At 35.6% G+C, this 17,398-nt stretch overlaps 1 protein-coding gene across 2 annotated transcripts in view; it reads left to right on the top strand.

Annotated features, from left to right (window-relative positions):
• Positions 1-2,656: 2,656 nt before the first annotated feature.
• Positions 2,657-17,398, top strand: part of LOC149807079 (pancreatic lipase-related protein 2-like) — a 43,979-nt gene continuing 29,237 nt past the window's right edge. For both annotated transcript variants that reach the window (XM_089961598.1, XM_089961608.1), the window contains exon 1: positions 2,657-2,794. The gene's annotated coding sequence lies outside the window, so the exon portion shown is untranslated. The remainder of the gene's footprint in view (positions 2,795-17,398) is intronic.

Below are 17,398 nucleotides of genomic sequence, written 5' to 3' on the forward strand. Positions count from 1 at the left end.
GTAGATCTTTCTAGTTTATACCACATGATTTTACAGCTGGGCAGTATTTGAGAGTATTCGATATCTGATATAATCTGGTTGAGCTTATTCCATATATTTCTTGGACATCTTTTGTAGGAACCATGCATGCGCTGTTTTTCGGCAATAATCGGGGTCGTATAGTGTACTTGTTTCCCTGGCATTTATATACCTTTAATGTTTTATAAGGAAATTACTTGACTTTTACTGCTTGTGAATCCACTTCCACCGGGTGGTTTCCCATTTCCTTCAATACGGTGTCTAACTCAGTCATGTTAGTTATTTTATCTTCGATTGTCATCGATTAATCGAGTACAGTTTGATAATTGTATTGAGGCTATCATGTGCCCCCTTGAAAAGTTATGAATAAACACCCATTTGCATATGCAGCATAACGAGATTACTGTACCAGTGATGCCAATCACACGGCCCGATTGGTCTATCTATACTAGCTACTTATGTAGCAATACGTAGTTGATCATTGTCATTGTACCCCTCTCACCTCTATGTAAACATACGATGAACAAATACCATCCAGACTCGCGCACCTTTATGATGTGAGGTTGAAGTCTAAGTAATCCACACCTATAACACAACAAGTAAATCGATTGTTTGTTATAACGTTATAACACTGACTCGCTGGTTAATATTAATTTGATATATCCTCATGAAGCTACTAAGTGTAGTGGTTGGTGCATCTCTGCGACTTTCCATTGACGTATTTTTTCACCGCAGCCTCGGCTACACTTATGTAACTTTTGATAGACGTAATATACCTACCAACTGACCTCATTCTATAGCAGGATCACCCCACGCACAAAAATGCAAGATTGTTTTGTGTGCAGATCTTACTAAACCTTGAGGTTCAAATCCTAAATAACACACTATACAGCCCAAGTTAAGCTTTGTTCCAAAACTGAAAAATTAGTTATGTAAAAACCATTACAAAAGCAGACAATAACAAAGCTATGCAATCACCGGATCGAATCGAATGCTGTTACGCAACTTTATTAAAATTAGATATCCTGTCATACGTTACGATGTGACAGCGGCCGCATCGGGGTCATGATCTGGTGACCTGTATTATGATCATAATCACTAATTTTATTGTTCAATCATGGAAAGTTTCATACATTGCGTTTGTGAGACTAAACTGTATGGTTTAAGATCATTAATATGTGCCGAACGATATGATTCACTTTTAAATTTTTGAAAGGTGCATTTCCATCGGCTAGCTCAAAGCCACCATTACATGACCCCTTAGCGGTTGCTGTCAGATCCTCACGTGGGGCAGTGGAGATCTGAGTTTAATTAGATTGGCTGTTATTTGACGGGCTGCTGGCGTTGTTCAAGACGGGGGTCACAAATTGGAAAAGTGTACTAGGTCGAAATAAAGTTACTTCGATAAGGACTATTCATATTATTAAAAACAATTAGGTAACCCTTGTTTCACGTCGTTTGTTATAAAACTTTTTGCCGAACCCACGTATTTTAAGTCAAACTTTACTGCCTCAAATTTGACAAAAACTTGACTGTTAACAAGAAAAGGGTAGCAGCTTTGCCATGACTTTATTACTGGCATTAATTTGTATTGTGTACTTGACCTTTGTCCGTAATTGAGAATGGGAGAGTGAGTCTGCCTGACTAACACACTTTGTAAAAATATTTTACTTGAATTTGTGTTTCGGAGTTTTTTCTCCCTTGTAAATTCCAATGGTCTACTTGATTTTTTTTGTTGGGTCAAATTGTATGTTAAAATTTAAGTAAACAGACCTGACTTTGTTACTCAAATTTGATAGAAATTTATATTGGAAATGATCTAGGTCCAGATCATTATGTTGTGTCATAAGTCAGGGAACAGTCTGATATTAAGAGGACCAAGTAAACAATTATACATTCCTATTTTAATATCATTCTTTGTGAAATCGCTTTAAGTTGTGTTCAGATATAATTTTAGAAGATTTTTTATTATTAATTTTTGGAATTACAAACTGCTCACTGACCTTTCTGACTGAAACACTTCTTTGGGATCAATGATGACTCATTCAAAGACACTCTGGATAGTCATTGTACTACATCACATCAGCATATTCAAGATTCTTGTAATTCATATTTTGGATTATTTGGATTTAATTCACAATAATGTACGTTCCTTTAAAATTTAAATTTTGTTTTGTAGGGAAATACAATGTTTATTGAATTTTGCAAAATATGTTTGTTTTGCTTCTTTATGATACAAAGTTTAATACCATGGAAACGTAGCAATTATAAATAACAAAATGGTGAAAATAGCGGTGGCGTGGTCCAAGCGACTGTATAATAACTGCACATATAGAAATAAAAATGAGAATCCATACATGTTATCTGGCGTACTACATGCATTCAGTTTCGTTTCGCAATCCGTGCTCACAAAGGATCCGGACTTGAATGTACGCAAATGATGTTCATGTAAATGCGGATAAAATCCAACTTATGATTGTAACGACAAACAGGTAGAGATCTTATCGCTTTAAGATTTTAAAGCAGAACCTCCCAACCAAGGTCGCCTCCAAACGAAACGGATTTTTGAGGCTATTTCTCAGTCTCGACAGGTAGGCGTTAATGTATCAGATAAACATGTATCTTTTATTTTGTTATTTCTTTCCGAACGGATATGATACATGGCTCGCACGGTATATAAGCTAAAATTGCAGTCATTCTGTCAGGTCGCTATCTCAATTGCCATCGGATGCGCAACTAATTAAAGTCTGATATAACAGTGTCATCTGGACTACAAGTAAGTATTTCACTATAATTAGTAGTATTAGTAGTAAAATTATACAAGAATTCTCTTTTTCTAAATATGGTAATTGCAGTTTTAAATATTCGGATCTGTCCGTATTTTCTTGCTGTAAAATACCAAGTTAGCAATAACTATACATATATAAAAATTATTCTAAATTACACCTAAAATACGTAAATGTTTAAAAGCAATTATTGCAAGTTTTCTTTTTCCTTCTTTTTCGGGGTGGGTCTTTCTTAACAGTTTCAGGGTTTCCACTCAAGCCAGATTATCGGGAGAAAAAAGTGGGAAGAAAAAAGTAGGTTCGTTCTCAACCAGGAAAAGCGCCTTAATATTGCAAGTATTGATCAAAGCCTGGGATGAAAAAATAATTTTGATCGTAGAGAAAAAATAATACATCATTGACTGGTATTTGAACTCATCATGAGTTTAATGTATTGAGTTATTAACTGAATTGTTGAAGGTTGCCGAATTCTTCATTCAGATGAGGTAGAATTGCTGTATGGGCCATTTTGGTGCTTGCCCTAAACATATATTTAGTCAGTCCAAGCACTCAGGGGGTTGAACTGGTCCAGTAATATTGTTCCATAACAAGCTCCATATCGGTAAATTTTTGGCGTATAAGTTACGAAGACCATTCTAGCGTCACAGTGTGCCACATGTGGTAGAGGTGTCTGCGACGGCGATAATTTTAAGAGACAAGTTACGTTTATTTTCCCCATTTTCCCTTATAATATGTAAAGTTAATAATAAAAATATATTGTGATAAATATTTTCCTGTTATTTGGTCTCTCGCATAACTATTATTATTACATGCATCATCCACAGTAACTGTCTAAACCATTTCCACCCAAACGCATCTTTTAAGTGAATATATACTCTCAAACCTTGATATATACGTAGAAGATTACCAACTTCCCCGACAATTTTCAATGCAGAATGCCACTCTCTGGGTATACTTGACAGTAATTGCATTCAGTATACAGCCCATGGGTGGATTACAATGAAAATAAATTTTAACGCATCAATTACACGTAAGGGAACGACCATGTAATTATTTCTCAAAATTTTCCGGCTCGCAAATAGTTATAAAAAAATATTCTTGTTGTGATTTTTAACAACAACAAAAATCATTATATCCATAATATTTGTTAAAGACAAAAATATAATTATCCTCAGGTAGGAAAACTTCCGGGATCCAAAGAAAATCTCAGGTTGCCTCAAGAAAAATTTACTTGTCGGCGCCTAATCCCTAATTGAAAACTAAATTATTTTTCTTATGTCAAGGTAAATACCTTTTATTGGTTTGAAGTCTAAATTTAAGATTTTTTGTTAAAAGAAAAACATTTCTTCATATTAATCTATATCGTTAAGCAGATTAAAGTTAACATATGTATTCTGTAAATTGAAATGAGTTACAAGCAAATGTTTTTAGTCTGTTTTTAAATTCAATAGTTATATTTGTTTCTAGTTACAAATCCCGTGACTTTAGTAATATTCATAAGTCTACTTCAAATGTTATGGGAGAGTTTCTGCCTTCGTTTGATTTATGTTCATTACATTATGAAGGAACATTCCTAAGTTTTTCCCAGACTGTGCTAGGTATATCCTTCTTATGAAGACGGCCATTAATTGACACATTGTAACAAAAGGGATTGACCTACGAGTTCTGCCACCATGTTATTGGGCGGTACGAGAGAGAGAGAGAGAGAGAGAATTATTATTGCTGTAGGGTTCAACCCCATTTTACAGCACAGGATAGGCTATGCCTGGCGGCCAGTATTAATGGTGGAGGAAGAATCCGAGAAAACCCCTGAAAGAACCTCCCACCCATGAGAAGCTACCGGCAAACTTTCCCACATACACACATTGGCCTAGCCCTAGACTCGAACCCACGCAGATAGAAGTGAGATAGTAGTGATTCGTAACGGTGAGCGCTTTAAACCACTCGGCCACTCGGATCAGAGAGAGAGAGAGAGAGAGAGAGAGGCAATATGAAATATAAATCCTGATATGTTCGTTGGTTTTGTATGTTGTTGTTTTCGAAAGTTGTACAGTTAAGCTGTTTGGTGTCATTTGTGTCTGAGCTAATTTAAACCATTAACAGTTTTTCTGCATTCACTAGATATTTATTGTTATTTATTGCATGTTTTCTACTAAATGTTTTACAACATTGGTCCTTCATTGCCAAACTTTTACAGGCACGTCTTTGTGATGATGCCATAATGTTGTAACGATTATACAATTTTTGTTGAACTAAATCATTTTTCCTCAGACTCTGTACTATATCAAATTCATTTGTGTGGTGTTGTTTTTTTTCTTTTTACAATTTCGTGGAATATGTAACAGATCCAGGAATGTGTGTGTCATATTTGATTTTAAAATTTTAACTCGTCTTTGCATGAAGTTTTTCAAGAAAATGTTTGATTCATGTAATGTGTCACTTAAAATACTCATCGTGAGTTTATTTCAAGTTTTCTACAAATTATTTAAATGATTCTAGCCACATATTTCAGTCTGTTGGAATTCTTTTCTTTCTCTAACAAGTATGATTTTGATTCCTCACCTTCTCCGAAATCACTAGGTTTAGGCCGTTGTGTAATATGGTCTTCTCTGAAAAGCTTTCGCACATCCTTATTATTTTTATTTTTTTATTCAATAGTGTGCCGAATGTTAAGTCTCATGCGAACACAACGTTTCGCCAACATTTCAATACACCAGACCCAGTCATTTCGTACATAGTCGTCTTGGCCCGCGTGCAGTCTATATATATATATATATATATATATATATATATATATATATATATATATATATATATATATATATATATATATATATATATATATATATATATATATATGTGTGTGTGTGTGTGTGTGTGTGTGTGTGTGTGTAAACAGAATGATTAAGTTCATTTCCAGCAGACATTATATTGGCAAGCTACACCCGTATCTTGCACACAAAAAATGGCAAACAGGTTACCTAAATATTAAAACATTATGCTGTCTTTACATTTACAATCATTGTGTATTATCTTGAAATCCAATTCCCACTGATGCGAATACTGAGTGAAAAGACCAGAACTGAACTTAGGGTGTCAGTGGATTTTGGATGAGATAACCAGGATTTATATCTCTTTCAGTGTTTGCTATGTATATCGTTATATTACAGGTTCCATAGGACAGTCCGTCTTTGACATCCTTCATATTTCTTCATTAAGTACATTTTTCCAATATTCTTCAGTAAGAATTGTCCATTGATGATTGTCACTTCTTTAAGATATCAGTGGGGATTCTGTGAGTGTTTCTCGCATCTTTTTTATTTGTATTGAATCTCTTTTTTTTTCTTTTCTATTTTTATGATGATGGTCCGGTGTTTTATTGCTTAAGTAGTAATGTTTGTTCTTTTCATCCTTTCCTTTTCTATTCTTGTAGCAATCCTTTTCTTTGCAGCCTGTCTACCCTAATCAACGGACTTGAAACCTGCTCAGTTGTTCTTTATTGTCTGTATTAAACTGTTTCCTAGATTTTCTCTCATCGTATAAAGTCTTTATTGTCTCATTATTTGACCAGCGCTTGATGATAGGTTGAAATTGCCTTTGTATATATGTAAGTGTCTGTCTGTTTCGAACACATATAAATTTGTTTCTAGCATACATCTTCTTTGTGTCAGGGAATTCAAAATTGTATAGCCCCATATTCAACCAATCTTACTTTTGGAGTAGCATGATAACAGCATTTTGGGTGCCGAGATATTTTCAAGTCATCTACCGCCCTTGACTTTGTCCTCGATAATATGCTCACTCATGCGAACCTGCGATTTTAATCCGTGTTCGCCTCCAACAGGCGCTCATGTCAGAGGATTGTCATGTGGAGTACAGGACTTCTCCTTCTCCTTCCGAAGAAGCAGACCCTATCCTGGACCCTATCCTGTGATAAAGCATGCAGCCAGACGCGCACGCAATCTTAGACGATAAGAGATTGTCACAACCCCCAACAAAAACACCTATTTTCAGGGATATCCCAAACAATCTAGAATATAAATACTACTCATTTCCCAAAAGTTGTCTGTTTTTGTGTTTGTAAGTTAGAAAATAGAAGTGTGCCTATAAACACTTCGTTTTTGGGGTTGTAAGATAGTCTGTGTAGGAGTGATAATAAAGTGTGTTTGTAGGAAAAAAGTGAAATTGCGTTTTTCTTTTAGGTCCGCGCTTTCCATGTTATTGATGGCGGAGTGGGTATTGTTAATTTTCGTGTAAAGTTTTTTTTTCACGTCCTTGCTTGGATTGTTTGGTAGGTGATATGGGTAGTTGGTAAGAGGGGATGTTTTTTTTTTACCTTCACGTCCGTTCGTCAATAGCACGTCAACAAAATACAGAAGATCCAAGAAGTGGTGGACGATATAGGGATGGTGGGGGAAATGTTGGTCAGGTTGGAAGATGGATGTTATAGTCCTCACCGAGCGAAAATGGAGATCGAAAATTTAAAAAAGCCAGGGAAAGACATAGAGACCTTATGAAAAAGGAAACGGAGGAGAAGGAGGACAAAGAGGAAAAGAAACAAATGAGAGCGTACAATGCTAAGCTGGAAAAGGAAGAGGAGAATGAGAAAACTAAAAAAGAGGAAGAGGAAAAGGAGAAGTAAAAGAGAATGAGAAGAAGAAAAGAAGACAAAAATGTAATGGGAAAGATGAGAAGATGGTGAAGACGAAGAAGAGAGGAGGGAGATTAGAAAAAGTTAAACAGCTCTTTTCAGGGCCATTCCATGGCCACCAAAAGATATATATTCTCTCTTGCCTAAAATAATTGTCGCTTTTATGTGATAGAGTGATGATCATCAGTCTATGTTTGTGTCGTATTTCAATGTCTTTATATATGTCTCTATTCGTCCCGAGAGTAACGGGCATTCAGGACAGACCCGTGCCACACTGTTCCGCCCTATTGAGGTCAGCCACTTGCACCATTGTTGCCAATGTCCAGTACCATAACATGCCCACTTTCCTATTCCTATTAGTCCAAGACAGGCCTAATCTCATATAGCTCTACATTCCCTCTGTTAAATTCACCCTTGATCCTAGACGAGTCTAATCTGCTCCATTTTAAATTTTCGTTTTACCCCAAAATGCAAACGACCAAATTTAACATAGAAGTCTTAGGTGACCCTAATATGCCCCCTTCACTATTCAGATAGCCATTCCTCTGAACGAAAGACAGATAAACAAACCAAACAACGTTTAAATGAGCCCAAAGTCCTTCCATTATCATTCACTACCCAAGGACAATTAAGCTTGATCAGAAAAAGATTAAACTTAATTGGCAAAAGGATTGGAATAACAACCAAAACGACAGATCATAAGGGATATTAGTGAACAAAATAAAGCACCCAAATTACACAATCCTATTGACTTCAAAATTATAAACAGACTAAGAACCGGAAAAACTCTCCTAGCCAGTAACTTTGGAAGGTTTTTTATCAACAAGCAATGCATTAGGTATATACTGCCCTCATTATCCCATACCAGAGGCCATTCATCATGTGATAAATGAATACCCGCAAATAGCAATGCAATGTAAATTATTCCAAGCAAAGTAGACCAAACTCAAAAAATCTACATGCTATACAGATACTTTGAAACTTAATAACACAATTTCCAAAGTACCTGTCAGAATTTACTCGAATTCATTTCATAAAAAGGAGAAAAATAAAACTATTCTCCTGTATTAGTTCAAAAATAGAAAGAACACAACATATCCACTGAAGAAAAATAGAATTCACATAAACTTAAGAAGGAGAAACTGATCGGCTGAGGAACGGAACGACTGTGGGTTTGAATTACATCGTACCAGAGAATATCACTGTGAATGGGCAGAACAATGCCACAGTAGACAGATATATTTTACCTTTTTGCTATTCGCCAAGGTATTCGTACCTACCTGATTTCATTTTGCAGCAGGATCATGTTCCGCACACATGTACAAGTTTGTTTTGCAGATCTTACAAAACATTTGGGCTTCAAATTTTAACTTACCTACTATACAAACCAACTTAACTTTTTTCCCAACTTGAAAGATTTGTTATGGGAAAACCATTATCAGACGAAAAGAACAAAGGGATGCTATCGCCAGATCACAACGAATGTTTTACGCTACTGGGTTTTTATCGTTGTTGAGGACATGGGGCAAAAAATGAGAGAAACGCATGAAGTCAAAATAATGTTACTTTGAAAAGTACTATTCATATTGTTTTAAACAGTTAAGTAAACCTTATTACAGCATTTGTTTTAGAACTTTTCTTTATCAACTAACGAATTTTAAGTCAAACTTCACTGCCTCAAATTTGGCATAATTTGATCGTTAACAAGAAAAGATAACATGGTCACTGCTATATGAGGAGTTTATCACGAAGACCAACATTGGTTTGGAACATTATGATGCTCAAGTTGGCTTCGCGCATCAATGAATACTTTTGCACAGAGTGAAATATGTTGTACTGGAAACAAAGTTAACCACTTAAAACTGGCATCTCATCATCAAATGGTACATGCTTTTGGTAAAGACAAAAATCATGACATTAATACACACTAAGAGACATACACTATATAAATAGCGAAAGGCTGAAAAGCACGTAAATATTTTAGTTTACCGTATAATTAGCGTGAGTTAGAATAAGAGAAGTGGCTCGAAATAATTTACCATGACTTCATTATAAATAACAAAATGCTAAAATAGTGTGGTGTTGGTCCCAATATCTGTATAATTCTTTATCTGGCATACATTTAATGACTGCATAATATTTTATCTGACATATATTTAATGACTGCGTAATATTTTATCTGGCATACATTTAGCTGTATGTACTATATATATATTGGATTTCTTATAACACTCCCTTCACACAATAAACCAGGACTCGAAGGTACGCAAATGATGTGCATATAAAAGCAAATCAAACAGCTTAGTCTTTTGCAACAACAAATATTCAAAGATCTTATTACTTCATGTTTGAAATGTAGAGCGTCGTAGGTTGCAGCCATTCGGAACGGATTACATAAGGCTGTTTCTTTATATTGACAGGTAGAAGTCAATGTTTACAAGTAAACATGATTTCAGTTGTTTTTTAACGGATCTGCTACTTGGCTCGCATCGTAAATAAACTTAAAATGCAGTCAGTCCGTCAAATTGTGCATATCAATCTCCATTAATTACTCTACTGATTAAAGTGTTATATATGATGTTAACTGTTAGATTACAATCACTTCAGTAGTAGTAGAAGTAGTAGTAGTAGGAGTAGTGGTAGTAGTAGAGACATTTTACAAGAATCATGTATCCTTTCTAAACATGAAAATGGCAAGCTATCAATAAATATACGTATATAATAAACACAATGATTAGAATATCTAGAACACGTAAATAATTAAATGTAATTATTGCCAGGTTTCTTTTCTTTTCTATATTTAGTCTGTTATTCACACGCTCCTGGAAATCGGGAGGATAATGTCGGGAGAAAGAATTCGGTTGTTCCCAATCCGGAAAAGCGCTTTAATTTTGCAAATATTGGTCAAAGACTGAAATGAATAAAGACTTTTTAACCGCCGTTTGATCACAGAAAAAGAACACAAAATTAACTCGTATTTGAACTCATCATGAGTTTAATTTGTTGAGTTTTCGCCGGACTTCTCGAAGGCTGAGGAGCTCTTCATCATGTTGAGGTGTAACTGTATGGACCATTTGGTCCTTATCATCAGTATATTTGTTTGGTTAATTCAAGCGCACAGGCGATCAGACTAGTCAAGTCAAAACTAAGTAATTGAAAAGAGCAAAAACTAACAAGTTTTATATAATTAAGAAGAAAAAAAAACGTTTTTCTGTAATATACAAAGTGTGAATTTAAAAAACTGACAGTATTGTGCGTTAAATCCCAAATAGTTCGAATTGTTTTGTATCACAAGTCCAAATATAGAAAGTTCCAATTGAATTCCAGTGGTTTTCCAAATAATTTAAAATATTTAATGTGTTGATATGCCGGTAGTCTCCAACGTGTTAATGTGCCAATGACCTGAATTGTGATGATGTGCTAAGAGTCTTTTGATGTATCACACTAATATAATCCTAAAATATTCTTGTCTGAATTCACTATAATTCCAAATTAATGTTACAGTCCAAAAGTATTACTGATGAGCACTTTTGTACTTCCAGTGAATAATAATTTGAATGAATAATTTCATCCAAATGAAATTTGAAAAGACTTATTCTGCTTCAAGATGCTAAGGAAAGAATGAGTTATTTCTTAGGTAAACGTCATTATAAGAAAAACTAAGACACAAGATGAGGGTCAATGTTCATTTCTATAACATTCTAAGTTGTCAACAAGATAGAGCCTATTACTAAAATTATAATGAAGAACACGTCAAACATTAGGTACACCATGTTTTTCCATGGGGGAAATTCCAGTGTCCTAGACTAAGATTAAGATAAACATGTTTACCTCCATTGGTAATGATTCTAATATTTAATCTATGCTCGCAGAGGCATATTATTTATGTATTATGTCATTTACGAAATCAATTTTATTAGTCAGGTACACAGTATACTTGATTTTGGACTAAGGTCAATTGTAAACTACAATAATACATACAATCGTGGACAAAAAATCCAACAAGTAATAGAAATTAAATGTACATAATAAAGTAAACTGGTTGTTCCACAACAAGGGTCATATCCATAGGTATATTTACGTAACAGGTATGATGACCAGTCTAGCGTCAGAGTATGTCAACATGTGAGAGCGGAATCTGCGACTACGATACGTTCAAGAGAAAAATAATAACGTTTATATTCCCCAGTTCCTCTTATAATATGTAAAGTTAGCACAAATATATTATTAATAAGGGTGGATGCGTACCCGGTACGGCAACCCGGACCCAGAGGGTTTTGCACTACACAGAAATACTCGACCCGGTTTTAAGGAAAAGAATATTTTCTTGCCGTGTCGGTCCACCCTTACACGTAAACTCAATCACACTCTGTTTTATGGTTGGCAAAAATCGGGGTGAGTGGTTAGGAAAACTGGACATAATGGGAGTAGAGAAGCCCGATCCGGTAAAATCCGAACCCGGTACCTGGAAAACTTCCCTACCCTTCCATCCTATAATTGTTATAAATATTTGCTTATTATTTCATTGCTTACATCGCTATTATTTATCATTAATTGTAACATCAACAGTAGCCTTTGACACCATTTCCATCCCCATCTTGCCTTCGACAATATTTCCACTCCAAACTTGCCTTCGACACCATTTCCACCCCAACTTACTGTTGTTGTGAATTTTGACATCAGATCTTGCTATATACGAATAAGTCTATCAACTTCTGTTATAATATTCAATACAGAATCCCAATCTCTTGGTGTACGTGACTATGATTGCGTGAAATATAACAAGGGACCCACAAATTAAATGTCAAAATTCTCCGGCTCGCAAACAGCTTGAATGAATAGTATTGCTCTATTGCTCTTCTTTTAGTTATAAAAAAGAAATAATTATATCAATATATTTTTTATTTTGTTTACAATTTCATAGAATAGGTAAAAGTTATAATAAGCTGTGTATTTTATATGAATACAAATATTTACTCATCTTTACATCAGTTTGTTCAATAAAGTGTTAAATTCATTCAATGTGTGGCTTAAAATACTCATCGTGGTTTTATTTAAAGATTTCAACAAAAATATTTTAAATTATTCTATCCACATATTTTTAATCTGTAAAACTCTTTACTTAATCAAAGAGACAAGTTTTACTTCCTTGCCTTCCCCGAAATCACCAGGTTTAGATCATCATTGTACAGTAAGTTCTTCTTCTCTGAAATGCTTTCACATATCCTTATTTTTGTGTGTACGACTATGCGCCGGATGTTGAGTCTCTCGGGAACTCGTCCTTTCACCAACATGTCGCTACCCCAGATCTCGTCATTTCATACAAAGTCATGTTGACTCATATGTAATAGAAGTATATATGTAAACAGAATTATTAAAATACTTTATTGTTGCAGACATGTCTTTCTGTTTATTGTAGGAATGTCGATTCCATAGAGCAGGGATTTAACACGAATCTTTCACCGTAACAGAAGTTGCTGGAGATGCTTGAGAAAGATCAGAATTCACTATAAATCAATCGCTGCACCCGTAATGTTGTAAAATAATCACCAAAAATAAAGTTATTTTAATAAGTCAACATTATACTATCTGTACATTTACAATTATTGAGTACTGAGTTTAAACAAAATTGTCAAACATTCGAGTAAGGCGTGAAGGTGGTCTCGAGTGTCCGAGTGGTCTAAAGCACTCTACGTTACGGATCATTGCCATCTCCCCTCTGTCTGCGTGGGTTCGAGTCTCGGATTCGGCCAGTGTGGGTATGTGAGAAAGCTTGCCAGTAGCTTCTCGTGGATCGGTGGTTCTTTCCGGGGTATTCCCTGGTTCTTCCTCCACCATTAATGCTGGACGCCATGTATAGCCTATCGTGTTCTGAAAAATGGCGTTAAACCACACAAAACCAACACCAGTAAGGCGTGAAAAGTACGTACTTGGAGTGTCAGTTGTAGTCTGTCTACCAGAATCAACGAACTTTACTCAGTAGTTATTTCCTGTCTTGTCTGTATTAAAATAATTTCCAAGAATTTATCTCATGGTATGCAATCTTTATATATCTCACTGTAAGGTCAGTGCATTTGGGGAGCTTGAACTTGCCTTTGTATATCTTTTTGTGTCTGTTTGTTGGGAATACACACAAATTTGTCTGCAGCATACAACTTCTATGTGTCAAGAAATTCAAATTTTGTATTGTCCGATTTTAAATCAATCTTAGTTTTGGAGTGGTCGGATAAAAGTAGTTTTTTTATTTTTGTTACTGTCGTGACTTTGTTTTCACACCACACAAACTACACCGCCATTATCATACTATTCTGTACACGTCATTGAGATTGTCAATCGACGTGACAAAGCAAAAAAACAAAAAAAAAAAACAAGTGAAATGCACGTTTGCGACGCACAATTATGCGCAAGTACATCCATTTCCACATCCACAGTCCATTACGCACTGACCACTGTCTCACGTGTACGCATGCTAACCCGCGATTGAAATCTGCTTGCATCTCCAACAGGCACTCATGCCAGAGGATAGTCATGCGGGGTACACGACTTCATCCCAGATTAGTAGCCAGCTAAACCTCCATTGTCATACTACTCGGTACAAGCTTCTGAGAATAAGGGATAAGTTACAAATTATTAACTTGAACTGCCATTTAAATGTTGAGGGGCAATATGTTTTGCCCAAAATGTATTTACATGAGCTAAAACGGGCAGTTTTATTTTGGACAGGGCCGGTGACCTAGTGGCAGGAGCGTCCACCTTGGATGCGGGAGGTCGCGGGTTCGAAACCCTACCGAGTCATACCAAAGACATAAAAATGGTACTAACTAGGCGTTCAGCATTGAGAGATTAGTGTTAGGACTGGACAGCTTGGTGTCAGGATAATGTCACTGGGTGGGACATCATGCTAAATGTCTCTGTCATGATGCCCCAGTGCATAACTATCAACTGCCACAATGCGGACATTGTAGAGATATGACTGAAAAATTGTTAAAACTACGTTAAAAGTTCAAGTTACACACACGCACACACACACACACAGTTTAATATTGAATTATGGCGATAGATTATGGCATTGATATATTATTGAGTTATTGCATTGTATTTATCTTGTTGCTTGTAGACAAAGCAAGAACAACTAGAGTTATATTTTTCATAAACATTTGACCTGGATGAATTGTACGTGGCAACATCACGATGCCTTGTAGTCGAGGCCGCCATATTGGTCTTCTTACAGTCAACCGGGTCCCCTTACTGACAATTATATTACACGCAAACTTATAACTCGATGGTATAAACCTTTCCTTATTAAAGGTACATTTGTGTGGGTTTTTGTGGTTTATACAGATAATAGTGCAGAGAAATCGGAAGCATTCCTGAACACTATAAAATGACTTATATGCTTGTTTACATTTGACTTCGTTTCTTTTCTTTATCACTGTATCTAAGTCTCTAAATATTAATCGGCAAAAGTTCAATATTCGGATATCATCAGACATTCTTTCTTAATACCCGTCTAATGATAAGGAAAAGTACTTGCAATTAGGTATTATTCTTAAATAAACCTTTTATGTATTCATAAACGGGATGTGTATTGAATTTAATTGCAAGTATGAGAACTATTCTAGCTGTGGTATGTGTTTCCGCTGGTGTGAGAAGGCACTTCCAGCAAGGCAATAGTGTGATTTGAATTAAGAAGAGACCAAGTTTTAAATAAATTACGAACTTATCAGGTCATATATATGATATGAGCAGTTGCATACCTTAAAAATGGTACTTAGTTCAGCTCTGTTGGATGTTATGATTGCCACTAATCGTGAATATTAAACCAAGACCAGCGAAAGGTGCTTAGTGACTGGAAATATAAAATGAATACATGTATATATCATCCGTGTGGTTATCTACAGGGGTTTTTACGGTGTGTCGAATAGGCTATGTGTAGGGAATGAGATGATAATTTATTTACAATTACTTAAATACATATTAGTGGTGGTTTAGTGACATCTTTCTGGATTCGCGATAAGCATTTATTCATGTTGTTTTGAGTATGACATTCAGACACTGTGTAAATTAGTTGAATTGTACAGTGTAGTCATTTGCAAATACAATGGGTGCTTTAGAAAGCAAGATACAAGGAGGCAGTCTAATGTGTCTGTTGGTCTACATGAGGGAAAATATTAGACCAAAGACTTACATTTTGAACTTTGTGCCTTGAATCCATTATTAGGATACCAATAAAGTGGTTACAAATTTAAGCTCAAGATTCATTAAGTAATAAAGTAGAGAAAACTGAATTACCAACTGTGGTAGAATAGATAAATCAGCATGCACAGAATGACATATAATATGGTTGAGCTGATTCCATATATTTTTGGACATCTTTTGTTGGAAAGGAACTATGCATGCGCTGTTGTTTTTTTGTTTGGTTTTTTTTGTTTTTGTTTTTTTTGTGGCAATAATCGGCGTCGTATAGTTTACATGTTTCGCTGGCATTTATATACCTTTAATGTTTTATAAGGAAATTACTTGACTTTTACTGCTTGTAAATCCACTTCCACCTGGTGGTTTCCCATTTCCATTAATACGGTGTCTAACTCAGTCATGGTAGTTGTTTTATCTTCGATTGTCATCGAGTACAGCTTGATAATTGTATTGAGGCTATCCTCTGCCCCCGCGAAAAGTTATGAATAAACACCCATTTGCAGAGGCAGCCTTAACGAGATTACTGTACCAGTGATGCCAATCACACGGTCCGATTGGCATGCCTACAATAGTTACTGATGTAAGAATACGTAGTTGCTCATTGTCATTGTACCCATCTCACCTCCATGTGATGAAAAAATACCATCCAGACTCGCGCACCTTTAAGATGTGAGGTTGAAGTCTAAGTAATCCACACCCACAACACAAAAAGTTAATCGACTGCTTGTTATAACGTTATAACACTCCTTTGCTGGTTAATATTAGTTTGATATATCCTCATGAAGCTACTAAGTGTAGTGGTGGGTGAATCTCTGCGAATTTCCGTTGACGTATTTTTTCACCGCAGCCTCGACTACACTTATGTAACTTTTGATAAACGTAATAGACCTACCAGCTGACCTCATTCTGTAGCAGGATCACGCCACGCACACATATGCAAGATTTTTTGTGTGTGTGGATCTTACTAAACTTTGAGGTTAAAATCCTAAATTACACTATAAGGTCAACTTAAGCTTTCTTCAAAAATTGAAAGATTCGTTATGGGAAGCAGAAAGTAACAAAGGGATGAAATCATTGGATCGATACGAATGCTGTTAGGCAACCTGATTAAAATCAGATCTCCTATCCTATGTTACGATCTGACAGCGACCGCTTCGGGGTCATGATCTGGTAACCTGTGTTATTACCGTAATCGCAAATTTTATAATTAAATCATAGAAAGTCTCATACGTGTGCGTTTGTGAGAATGAACTGTATGGCTTAAGATCATTAATATGTGCCGAACGATATGATTCACTTTCAAATTTCTGAAAGATGCATTTCCATCGGCTAACCCAAAGTCACCATAACATGACCCCTTAGCGGTCGCTGTCAGATCCTCGGGTGGGTCGGTGGAGATCTGAGTTTAATTAGATGGGCTGTTATTTGACTAGCTGCTGCCGTTGTTCAGGACGAAGATTACAAAATGAGAAAAGTGCACGAGGTCGCAATAAAGTTACTTTGATAAGGACTATTCATATTACTAAAAACAGTTAGGTAAACCTTTTGTCACATCGTTTGTTATAAAACTTTTTGCTGAACCCACGTATTTTAAGTCAAACTTTACTGCCTCAAATTTGAGAAAAATTTGACCGTTAATAAGAAAAGGGCAGCAACTTTGCCATGACTTTATTATTATTATCAACATTAATTTGTATTATGTGCTTGACCTTTGTCAGTAATTGAAATCAGGAGTGTGGATCTACCT

This window comes from Sinohyriopsis cumingii, chromosome 1 (assembly GCF_028554795.1).
Source record: "Sinohyriopsis cumingii isolate HCF-2022 chromosome 1, ASM2855479v2, whole genome shotgun sequence".
Classification (NCBI taxonomy): domain Eukaryota; kingdom Metazoa; phylum Mollusca; class Bivalvia; order Unionida; family Unionidae; genus Sinohyriopsis; species Sinohyriopsis cumingii.